Here is a 13,106-nt window from a genome sequence, read left to right on the forward strand (position 1 = left end):
TTGGAACTAAGGGACCCTGAAGTATCATCTGCCTAATTCTTATGTAGAAAAATGAGTAGTGCAATAGTGTAAAACAAATGAATATATTTCAGGTATATGAATGTTCTTAAATTACCAGACCTTTAGGGAATATAGTTATTAAATGAATAAAGTGTCCAATAAGAGGAACAGCTTATATTTATTCAGCCATTACAAGGTCCTAGTCACTATTCAAAATGCTTCATGCATGTTATCTCATTTAATCCTCACAGCAGCCCTAAGAGTAGATAATGTTTTCTCCATTTTGCAGATAAGGAAACGGAGACTCCAAGAAATAAAGCTAAGTGATTACAGTCTCATGTTTAGAAAGTAGCAGAGGCAGGGTTGAAACACACAGCATTTCACTCCAGAGCCTGAACTCTCTCAGCTGCTGTTCTGTACCGTTTCTTTCTTAAATGTTTATGGAGTAAGCTGAGAGCGTGAGGAAATCTTGTTGAAGATAACAGCTCAGGTAAGCCCGTGTGGGATATTCAGGTACAGTTTTTTTTTTTTTTTTTGTGGTACGCGGGCCTCTCACTGTCATGGCCTCTCCCGTTGCGGAGCACAGGCTCCGGACGCGCAGGCTCAGTGGCCATGGCTCACGGGCCCAGCTGCTCCGCGGCATGTGGGATCCTCCCGGACTGGGGCACGAACCCGTGTCCCCTGCATCGGCAGGCGGACTCTCAGCCACTGCGCCACCAGGGAAGCCCCAGGTACAGTTTTTATTTCCATATATTCCTTGCAGATTATAGACATGTTCCTTGGTTTATTACTAGAAAACACCTTCTTAATTGATCTCAGTATCAAATCTATTGCACTAGTTGAATGAAAGGAGTTTTATGGCCAGTGTAGCAAGATGTTTACCGAATATTCTGTTCACATTCATGATTTTTGATTTTTAATAGCCAAACGTTATTTAAAAATGTGACATATTAGTTACGTCATGTGTTGAAATGTATCCTTAATTGTGGTACTTTTATTGACTGTGAGAGGATGCAAAGTGGATTCCACAATTTTAATTAACTTTTCCTGCTCTGACATTTCATTACCGGTTTCAGAAGTGATAGAGGATGGCAGTTACCTGTGAGAATTTTTCTATAAAGAAGCTAAGATGGAGGAATGTTAAAGTTGTCTTGGTGATTGAGAGGAAAAACAGAGAAAGGAGGGGATTGGCTATTATCCTCACATGTTAATAACATGGTCAGTAAACAAAGCTTCTGTTATTTTAGGTAAATTTTAAAAATTTGAGCAGATAACAGACCAGTTGAAATAAAAAATAAAGAAATCACTTAATTCAACTATAATTTTTATGCTGCAAAAATGGTGTCTTTTTTCTGAAAGTGAGAATTTCTCAGACATCACATATCTTTCCCTTAAAGGGTTTTTGAGGATTTTCTGAGTCAGAAGAGGCAAAAACATGAAGGTCAAAGATAATGGGTCCCTATCTAACACTGGACTGATTTGCCAAGAACCCAGGACACATTTTTTAAAATAAATTTATTTGTTTGTTTGTTTATTTATTTTTGGCTGCGTTGGGTGTTCGTTGCTGCGCGCGGGCTTTCTCTAGTTGCGGCGAGCGGGGGCTACTCTTCGTTGTGGTGCATAGGCTTCTCATTGCAGTGGCTTCTCTTGTTGTGGAGCATGGGCTCTAGGCATGTGGGCTTCAGTAGTTGTGGTGCATGGGCTCAGTTGCTCTGTGGCATGTGGGATCTTCCCATACCAGGGCTCGAACCCATGTCCCCTGCATTGGCAGGCGGATTCTTAACCACTGTGCCACCAGGGAAATCCCCCAGGATACACTTTTATTTCCTTTTTATGGTAAAAGCCAGAGAGAACGCTGTGGAGTTTAAACACGGTTTCTGTATCTGGTGCCCACACGGGAAGTTGAAGGTAAGGAGGCCAATTTATCCAGCAAATGTGCCCAAGCACATAATTACCTCCCTTGATGTCTGTTGATAGTTTACCACATCCCCCGGGAAAATCTCTGGCAGTCCTTCCAAGTCATTTTCAGAGATCTCATCATGGCAGGTGAGCTTATTTATTTATTTCCATTTTGAGAGCTTTACCTTTCCAGACTCCCTTTTAATGTTTACCTCTTGTATAAAGAATGGAGACTGCGGGTATTTCATTACCAGGTATCTCCCTGCTGCAGGCACTGCCTGGAGAAGTTTCCCTCTGTTTGGCTTGCAAGCCTCATTTATTTTCCTGAGCTTTCTAATCTGGGCAGAGCCCAGCGGATGGCATTATTAAATTACCATTATTACACTGTGTTGTCTTGGCACGATCAGGGGCTGAGTTGGAAAAGTTCGTGTTGGGCAGGGAACACATTTTCTCCCCTTCTCAAGCTGCCCCAAATGGACCTTAGCTGACTTTCTGGGTCTGCATCAGCATCAAGATTCTGTGAAGTCAAAGCAAAGATTTAACCACATTTGAGGCATTTCTTCTAATCAGTGTAAAGAATGCGCATTCCCCTTTTAAGTAGGTTGCTTTGATTTGGGATCAACTGGACAATTCATGATTGTAATTTTTTTGATGGGGGGGTAACATTTGACATTCAAAGTTATTTGACATTTCAGAAGTTATAATGTCATTTTAAAAGCTCTAATATTGCTAGTATATTTGCATGTAATTCATTTACACAGGCTTTCAAAGATTGTCTATTCTCAGTAGAGAAGTTTTAATTAAAAATGTTTTATTGCCACTCCAAGCGTCTTTAAATTAAGGCACTGCTCTTTTCTGTTTTTCTTCCTCACATACTCTTGATAATCAACTTAGTGTTGTCTGCAATGATAAAAGTTATTCTTGTCATATTTTAAGCATTTTCTTGTCCATCACTGTGTCACCAATGGCTGTACAATGCTAACACATGGTAGGTACTCACTAAATTCTTATTGAATGAGTGTTTCAACACTGCCCATGCACTGTATATTCTAACCATTCTGGAATATGTTTTATCACATGCACTCTGCTTGCTCCCACCTTAGGAATTTTACCCACCACTCAGAAATGTCCTTTGCCTCTCAAATCTTGAGCACTTTTTTTTTTTTTTTTTTTTTTTGTGGTACGCGGGCCTCTCACTGTTGTGGCCTGTCCCGCTGCGGAGCACAGGCTCTGGACGCGCAGGCTCAGCGGCCATGGCTCACGGGCCCAGCCGCGCCGCGGCATGTGGGATCCTCCCAGACCGGAGCACGAACCCGTGTACCCTACATCGGCAGGCGGACTCTGAACCACTGCGCCACCAGGGAAGCCCCTTAAGCACTTTTATACTGCTTATTTGTGAGTTTTCTTCTCCTGTCGCTATCTAAGCACAATTCCTGGTATATATTAGGTACTCAATAAATGTCTTAATGAATATACATGAGTTATTGAATCAACACACATGTGTAGTTAACCCAAGGAAAAATTATGTGTGACATTTATAAACCATTTTTATAACATTTTACAACAATTTTAGTTTTAGGCATTCACTAAAATGATAAAAAGTAAGTTTGAAACACCATTTTTCTTGTCCAGTCCTTGACTCAAAACTCTTCAATGGCTCTCCATTCCCTTTAGCAGTGGTTTTCTAACTATGACAATCTGATCATGGGATTATGTCTTTTCCCAGCTTAAAACCCTTCAAAGGTTTCTCACTGCCCTCACAAAAAATATGATTCAAATTCTTTAAGCATGGCTGTGAGAGTTCTACCTCTCCAGCTAGAGTCTTCCCCGAGCTCCCTTTACTCTTTCACGTCTAGATCAGATGGTTCATTGAACCTGTAATGTTTCCTCTTCTCCAGGGCCTTAGCACTTTGGGTGCCCTCTGCTCCCTCTTCACCCACCTCTTTCCTTAGCTGACTCCTCTTTGGCTTCGGATTGGTCTCGTTTTAAATGTCGCCTTCTCCAGGAGGTCTTTACTGTCCACTCCCTGCTGCTGCCACCACCATCACCCCTTCCTGCCTCTACTAGTTTAGATAATTTTCCTGCTTTGCATGCCTTGCAACTATTTTATCAATAGAATAGAATTATGTGGGGTTTTTTGGCCAAGTCATAGGAAGTATTAAGTTAATGGAATTTAAATTGAGGATTTCCACAATTTTAAGTTTTCCTCCTATAGGTTTCTCTCAAACATTTTGGTGGCTAACATGACCCTCTCCCACCCCCTGACATGCACAACACATTTATTGTAGGCAAAGTATGCTAAGTGCTTCATATACATTTACTCATTTGCTCTCACACCAGCCTTATGGTGAATACTGCTATTGTCCCCCATTTTATCAGAGAAACTAAGTTCAGTGACATAAGAAACTCACATAGCTGATGAGTGGCAAGCTGAAGTTTAAGTCCAGGCTGTCTACACTCAATCTCTGTAGCCCAAAGCCCAACCTAAAGCTAGTGATTAGACAGTAGTAAATAAATACCCAGCAGGTATTTGGAAATAGCCTTGTTTTTGTGCTGGGTATCTTCCGTTTATCCCTTCATACCCACTTTCTACTCTGTTCTGTGCCTGGGAGGTTCTTCTCTGTTGGCTTTATAAATGGGATCCTCCCTTAACCCTGCATACTGCCTTAACCCTTGGTTTCCCCACACCATTACCACACCTTTGTAAAAAGTTCTGCAGCTTACCCCAGTTGAGTGTTTTGTGTATACTCTGTTTTTGCCCAGATCCTAATTGATACAGACAAAAAATTTTTAAATTAAAACTGTAGTTATGGTTGTGCTTTTATATTTCTCATACAGTATGGAGTAAGGTTAGCTTTTTTCTACTTTATCTTTAACTTTTTATAATGGAATTGATGATTGTCATAGTTCATGCAGTCTTAAAAATGAGAGGCATGCCACACTCTTGTGCAAAGGGCATGTTTCCAAGGAATTTGTAACCAGTTGAGAAACAGGCCTACATAATATTTTCTAAAATCTTTAGCCTGCCATGAGGCCTCTTGCATTTTGACAAGAGTTTCCCTTTCTGCTTTTCTCCGCTGAGCATCCTTTGCTTACTTTAAAGCTGGGCTCTGCTGTGTCTGGGCAGGTAGTGTCCCAGCCACCTGGTCCAGGATTGGTTTAACATCTGGCTTTAAAATAACTCCTTTTACTTATTTAAATGAGTTTATATATAAAGAAACTCACATAGTGTTCCATAAATGGAAAATAAAATCCGTTACAATAAATAAAGGAATGAAACTTTAAAGGGGAATATAACAAAAATAAAATGATGCTACTCATGTTAGCCAAGTGTTAGGAAGGTGTTTTTTTTTTTTCCTTTGTGTGAAAGCATTTTATTATTAATTCAATTTCCTTGACAGATATGTAGCTATTCAGATTTTGTATTTCTTGTGTTAGTTTTGCTAAGTTATATCTTTCAATAAATTTATCTAGTTCATCTAAACTACCACATTTATTAGCATTAAAATGAATTCATAATATCTCATTATCTTTTCAATATCCATAGATGCTATAGTGATGTCTTCTCTCATTCCTGGTATTATTTGTGTTTTCTCTCTTTTTTTTTTCTGCTTTATAACAAATTTAATCAGTTATACATATACATATGTTCCCATATCCCCTCCCTTTTGTGTCTCCCTCCCACCCTCCCTATCCCACCCCTCCAGGTGGTCACAAAGCACTGAGCTAATCTCCCTGTGCTATGCGGCTGCTTCCCACTAGCTATCTACCTTACGTTTGGTAGTGTACATATGTCCATGCCTCTCTTTCGCTTTGTCACAGCTTACCCTTCCCCCTCCCCATATCCTCAAGTCCATTCTCTAGTAGGTCTGTGTCTTTATTCCTGTCTTACCCCTATGTTCTTCATGACATTTTTTTTCTTAAATTCCATATATATGTGTCAGCATACAGTATTTGTCTTTCTCTTTCTGACTTACTTCACTCTGTATGACAGACTCTAGGTCCATCCACCTAATTACAAATAACTCAATTTCGTTTCTTTTTATGGCTGAGTAATATTCCTTGTATATATGTGCCACATCTTCTTTATCCATTCATCCGATGATGGACATTTAGGTTGTTTCCATCTCCGGGCTATTGTAAATAGGGCTGCTATGAACATTTTGGTACATGACTCTTTTTGAATTATAGTTTTCTCAGGGTATATGCCCAGTAGTGGGATTGCTGGGTCAGATGGTAGTTCTATTTTTAGTTTTTTAAGGAACCTCCATACTGTTCTCCATAGTGGCTGTACCAATTCACATTCCCACCAGCAGTGCAAGAGTGTTCCCTTTTTTCCACACCCTCTCCAGCATTTATTGTTTCTAGATTTTTTGATGATGGCCATTCTGACTGGTGTGAGATGATATCTCATTGTAGTTTTGATTTGCATTTCTCTAATGAGTAAAGATGTTGAGCATCCTTTCATGTGTTTGTTGGCAGTCTGTATATCTTCTGTGGAGAAATGTCTATTTAGGTCTTCTGCCCATTTTTGGATTGGGTTGTTTGCTTTTTTGTTATTGAGCTGCATGAGCTGCTTGTAAATTTTGGAGATTAATCCTTTGTCAGTTGCTTCATTTGCAAATATTTTCTGCCATTCTGAGGGTTGTCTTGACATGTTAACACTAATTAATATTTCTCATTGGATGAATTAGAAAGATTGAAAGAGAATTGAAAGGGACATAACTTTATTAGTCTTTGTTTTGTCCTGTCAGTGACCGTCTAGCACCAGGGTTACATGCCCTGAAGTCTGAGGATCACTGGTATAATCTGTTTTTCCCTATGCTGTGAGCTTAACCAGAATGCTTTCCTCCTTCTAGTTTCCTTTTCCTGATCCTCTCCATCTTTCTTTTTGAAACTTTCCTTCACCCTCTTAGCCTACACAAGTCTCTGGTCCAAACTTCCTGACATTTATTATCTGCCCTACTTATGTTGGCTTCTGATTGTTAATTTTTTTTTGTTTGTTTGTTTTTGTTTTTTTCGGTACGCGGGCCTCTCACTGTTGTGGCCTCTCCCATTGCGGAGCACAGGCTCTGGACGCGCAGGCTCAGCGGCCATGGCTCACGGGCCCAGCTGCTCCGCCGGCTGTGGGATCTTCCCGGACTGGGGCACGAACCTGAGTCCCCTGCATCGGCAGGTGGACTCTCAACCACTGCGCCACCAGGGAAGCCCTGATTGTTAATGTTTTGACCTGGTATTTCGATAGCTCATATTTTGTGTCTTGTCTCCTAAACACTATAAAGTTTTGTCTCCAGGAATAGACACTGGGACCTGTGCTTCTGGAACCCCATATTAATTAAATGTTCATTATATAATATATATTCTGTTTATAATATGTATTACATTATATAATATTTATATAATATTTATATATTATTAAATTATATATTATTTATATATTATATATAATATATTTACATATACATAATATATATAATACACATTATGTAATATAATGCATATTATAAACAGAATATATAATAGCCCCATATATAATTAGAAGTTCATTAAATGTTTGCTGTGTTGAATGAATTTGACCCAAAGTAAGTTAAATGATGTTTTAACAACTATGGATATAATTCACAATCACAGTATGGTTTTGTGTCCGGTTGGGATGCACAACTTGTATTTTTGCTTCTTCTTGCCTTCATAGAAATTATATTCTAGAAGGCGATAAAGATAATAAATTCATACACATATGCATATTATAATGTAATGTAAAGTGGAGTAAGTGGTGTATGGAGCGTAAATCAGCATGTATTGTTAGAGCTTTGGGTTGCTTTTTAGATTTGGTAGTCAAAGAATACCTCTCTGATGAGGTGACATTTGAGGACGAATGTGATTAAAGTTAAGAGGAGGGGGTACATATGAATATTTGAGGGACAAGCATCCTAGCTAGAAGCAATAGTAAGACCTGAGGATCTGAGTTGGGACTGTGCTTGTTGGAGGCCAGTGTGGGGATGAGAAGGGAGCAGTGGGACATGTCACTGAAGAGGTGGCAGGACTGGATTGCATAGGACCTTTTCAGCCATGGTGAAGCTTTTAGATTTTTATTGTAAGAGGAACTACAGGAAGACTGAAAGGAAAGACATAACATGATCTGATTTATATTTTTAAAAAGTAATAGTTTCAGCTGCTCTGAATAGAAGAGGCTGAAAAGGACAAGAGAGAGGCTGAAAAGGTGGTCAGTTAGGAAGACATGGCTCTATGCCAGGTATGGTAGGGGTGGCTTGGAGCCCAGTGATAGTAGTGGACAAGGTGAGAACTGGAAGGATTAGGAAGAATTCTGAGAGGAGAGCCAACTGTGTTTATGCCTTCTAATTTATTTACTACTGTACAACGCTTTCAAAGCAGCATTCTCCGTTGGTATTTATTTTCATCTTATAATTCTATTTAAGGCAAGTTTTTTTCAATTCACCAAATATTCTTTTATTTATACTTGCTTTGGGAATAACACTTAATGACTAATTAGCCAATAAAAACCAGAGTTCTATCCGGGGCAAGAATGTGTTCCCGTGGTGAATTTATTTATCCATCTTTTTCAAAAGTAATTGCATTTTTGTATTCGTTCTTGAATACTGTGTCATTTCCCAAATGACTATTTGAGAGGCGGAATTTTTTTATGCTATTCTAATTTTGTATCCTCTTCCTTCTAATATCCCCATCTGTACTTTGTATTACAAACTTCATCAGACCACTGCACGCTATTATAGCTGTCGTCACCGTGGGGAGAAAATGACTAATTGAAGCTGCTTATTGATATAATAGAGCAGGTTGTGACACGTGGCGAGAATACTGGAATGATGGGCTCCAGCTGATGTTATGTAAAAATATTCAGCCATGAAATATGCACTTGTGGATGGCTTTTTGCAGATGTCTGCAGAATGCAGATAATCTGTATTCTGAGGAGATCTGCAAATTAAAGATCTATATGACCAGTTAGAATTATAGCACAGTGAGGACAGAGTGGTGCAGTAGGTAATGATATAGCCTTGAATCTTGGGTAATAATAATTATAACCTGCCTATACTTACAAGCAAAAGTAGATGATATTTACCCCCAACCCCCATTTCAGAGGGAATGGATCAATTGGCAGAAAAATGATGGTGAACTTTCGGATATTTTGGAATTCCTTCAATGCAAGATATATTGGTATCATGAATGGAAGTATAAATTGGTATATTGTCTTTGGAAAGCTATTTGGCCATAACTATCAAAATAAAATGCACACAACCCTTTGACCTAGCAGTTTCATTTCTAGTAATTTATTTTAGAAATATAGTCACTAGATGCACAAAAATCTCTGTACTAAAATATTCGTCATGGCATTTTGTTTAATAGCAAATGATTTAAAATAGTCTAAATGTCCAAGAAATAGATTAGGTGAATAAATTATGGAATATTTATGCACTGTAATATAATTAAGCCTTTATAAAGCCTGTATCTATATAGAACCATCTCTAAGTGAAAGAAGGGTTAGAATATGCTATTATTTGTGGTGATAGAAATGTCAAGTATATGTATATATATTTATATATGCATATGTTGAAGACTGCATAAGAGATTTTTAAAAGCATGGGTCAGAAGACATTTTTCAATGTACATTGCTACTTTGGTATTATTTCAATTAATTACTTCTTGTATGTATCATCTATTCAAAAATTATAAGTTAAGAAAATTATAGGGGTGGTATATTTGTATGTTTTTACTCCCCCCTTACATAAAGATGTCTTTGCTTGATTCTCTGCTGTATTGCACCTGACTTCTCTTTTGAGAGTTTTCTTATAATTTCTGTTAGAACACCTTTTATTAGAATATCATTGCACTGACACTTTTAGTAATGAGGTGGCAACTCCCCTTATTCCTTTACTGCTTGCCATGACTCTACAGAATATAGCTCTACCACTTTCTTCCAAGGTTCGGGTCCTTCCTATCCAGGAGAACTATTTAGAAACTTGTTTGCGCCAATGGTTTCCGCCCACAATGGGGGCGGGACCAGGGCATGGCGAGAAAATCAGCGGGAAACGCGTCTCCACTTCTGCTCGTGGTCCCACCGCTGGGGTCTCGCTGCTCCCGCCATGGTGCAGCCCCATGTGCAGAGTGATGCCATCATTGGGCATTATGAATGCGAGACTGAATAATTAACAGCCACCCCTTAGACGAAGGACCAGGTGCAGGGTAGACTCTTTCTGGATGTTGTAATCAGAAATAGTGCAGCCATCTTTCAGCTGTTCGCCTGCAAAGATGAGCCTCTGCTGGTCAGAGGGGATGCCTTCTTTATCCTGGATCTTGGCCTTCACATTCTTGATGGTGTCACTGGACTCCACCTCCAGGGTGATGGTCTTGCCCATCAGGGTCTTCCTGAAGATCTGCATACCATCTCTTAGATGCACCAAGCCGGTCTGGTGCACCCTGAGCCCCGCGCCCCGGCCCCGTTTGGGCAGCAGCGGCAAGCACGCCCAACCCGCCGAGCCCCAGCGCGATGAGCCTGCTCCGCCCCCGCACAGGAGGCTGCGGCTGCTGGCCAACGCAGTCTCTGGCCCTAGTTCCCCAGCTGTCCCTGGCTCCCTAGAGCACTCTTCTCCCCAAAGCAAGAAGACAAAGGCCACCCTCTCAGCTGGTCAGCGACCCTGCCTGGCAGCCCAGGAGGACACAAGGTCCCTTCAAAGGTCACCCTTTCTGAGCTCAAGTCTTGCCTGCAGTAGGCACAGGAGCTGGGGGCACGGGTCCAGGAGCTGAAGGCAAGTGCACAGAAGAATGCTGGGGAACCTAGAGCACTGGAGGACAAGGGGCACCCAGCGGGGCTATGTGGTGAGCGGATGCCTATCAGCGCTTCCTTGCCCTGGCCCAGCCGGGGCCCCCGGGCCTTGTGCTGCCCTACAAGTACCAGGTGCTGGCCGAGATGTTCTGCAGCATGGACATCATCGTGGTCATGCTGTACAACCGCTCTGAGCCTATGACCTTCGCCGAGGTCAAGCAGGGAGTCCAGGACATGATGCGCAAGCGCTTTGAGGAGCGAAGTGTGGGCCGGATCAAAACTGTGTACCCTGGGCTTCCCTGGTGGCGCAGTGGTTGGGAGTCCGCCTGCCGATGCAGGGGACACGGGTTCGTGCCCCGGTCTGGGAGGATCTCATATGCCGCGGAACGGCTGGGCCCATGAGCCATGGCTGCTGAGCCTGCGCGTCTGGAGGCTGTGCTCCGCAACGGGAGAGGCCACAACAGTGAGAGGCCCGCGTACCGCAAAAAAAAAAACAAAACTGTGTACCCTGGCTCCTACTGCTTCTGCCAGAAGCGCTACGCCGCCACATTCAAGGACGGTGGCAGGAGGTCTGATTACCAGCTCACCATCGAGCCGCTGCTGGACCAGCAGGCTGGCAGTGCGGCTCCCCAGCTCACGGCGTCACGCCTGCTGCAGTGGCGCCAGATTTTCAGCCAGAATCTGGTAGCCCGCCTCCAGTAGTATCACAGGGCCTTCTTGGCCTCCCTGACCGCCCCCCCCCCCGCCCATGGAGGTTCCTGAGGACCAGCTGACATGCTGGCACCCCCGCTTCAGTGTGGACGAAGTGCCTGACATCGAGCCAGCCAAGCTGCCCCAGCCGCCCACCGTGGAGAAGCTGGCCACTGCCCAGGAGGTGCTGGCCGGTGCCCACAGCCTGGTGTCACCCAGGATGGAGAAGGCTCTGAGTGACCTGGCCCAGCTCACGGCCGAGCCTAGCAGCCCCCGGTCCCCCAGCCCGGCACTGCCAGCCACCCCGCCGCCACTCCGCCTGCCGCCCTGAAGGGGGTTTCCCAGGCCCTGCTGGAGCGGATCTGGCCCAGGAGGCGCAGAAGCAGCTGGCGCAGATGACCCGGCGCCCGGAGCAGGAGCAGCGGCTGCAGGGGCTTGAGTGGCTGCCTGAGGTGACCTGCGTGCTGCGCAGCATCTTCGGGTTAGAGCACAAGCCAGTGCTCAGCATGGAGATGGCCTGCACCAGGATGGTGGGCAGCTGCCGCACGGCCATGAGCCCCTGGGAGATGGAGAAGCACGTGCACCTCCTCTCTGAGCTGCTGCTGTCCGACTGGCTCAGCCTCCACCGCATCCACATGGACACCTGCGTCAATCTGGGCAAGGCTGCTGACCTGGCAGGTGTCTTGGCATGGCTGGCCCACCTTGCCCGTGCTGAGGTGGCGCTGTGAGCCCGGCGGACAGGTGCCAACACAGATGGGCTGCCGGGCCTGTGTCTTACTTTCTTTAGGAACACGACACACTTTGCTTTCCCTGTCCTAAGTCCCCATGTGGGTCAGGGCTCTGGCTGCTGGGCTTGAGGGCCTCTGATTAGTGTGGTGGAGGCCCCCCGCGTATACAGGGTGCAGGGAAGTGGGGTGGGGGAGAGGTAGTGTGGTTGGCGGAATAACCCTCCCAGGTGTCCACGTGGGATCCTGAGGTGGTTCTGGAGTATCTTGGTGGGCCGGGTGTCACACAGGGTCCCCATAAGAGGGAGGCAGATGGAGAATCTGAGATTGGAAGGTGCCGGCAGGAGCCGCGAGCCAAGGAACAGATTCTCCCTGGAGCCACAGAAAGAACGAGCCCTGCCCACCCACACCCTGAGTTTTGTACTTGGCCTCTAGAACTGTAAGATAAAGTCAGAAAAAAAAAAGAAAAGAAACAAGAAAAAGAAACTTGTTTGAATAAATGGTAAAATCATTCAAATGCACTGGTTCTGAATTTCTGATGGGTGCATTTGTGAAAATTCTGAGGAGCTTCTGGGGTCAGAGGCCTGGTCCTTTTCAACAACAAATAGAAATTAAAGGCTATTAATGATGCTTATTATTAACTTTTAAAAAGCTCTCTCTACCCCCAACAAGTTAAAAAGCTATTGTTTGAAATGTATGACCCAAAACTATGTCATTCTCTATTATATGTGATAGCATAAAGCCCAAGAACAATGTTTAAAATTATCTTAATCATTGTTATAAAAGGAATTAATGAGTGGTAACATTCAGAAACCCCGTTGCTCATATTATGTTTTGGGGGTATGGAGGAGGAAAAAGGAGAAGGAAGAAAAATACATTTCAAAGAAAGTTAAACAACAACTTGTAAATTTCATTCTCTGTTGCTGGAAAACCAGCTGATTATACATGAATGTATAATAAAACAAGTGTCTGGCACATTGAGGTGTATGAACTAT

The 13,106-nt window shown here is 43.1% G+C and overlaps 1 protein-coding gene and 1 pseudogene across 12 annotated transcripts in view; both read left to right on the forward strand.

Moving 5' to 3' along the window:
- The window catches only part of FHIT (fragile histidine triad diadenosine triphosphatase), a 1,482,405-nt gene that overhangs the window by 319,685 nt on the left and 1,149,614 nt on the right, over positions 1–13,106 (forward strand). The window lies entirely within an intron of this gene.
- On the forward strand, positions 10,207–12,160 carry LOC309813098 (DNA replication factor Cdt1-like; annotated as a pseudogene). Its single transcript has 2 exons — positions 10,207–10,980; positions 11,200–12,160. The product of its transcript is annotated as a DNA replication factor Cdt1-like (transcript).

This window comes from Mesoplodon mirus (assembly GCF_964341445.2).
Source record: "Mesoplodon mirus genome assembly, chromosome: 12".
Classification (NCBI taxonomy): domain Eukaryota; kingdom Metazoa; phylum Chordata; class Mammalia; order Artiodactyla; family Ziphiidae; genus Mesoplodon; species Mesoplodon mirus.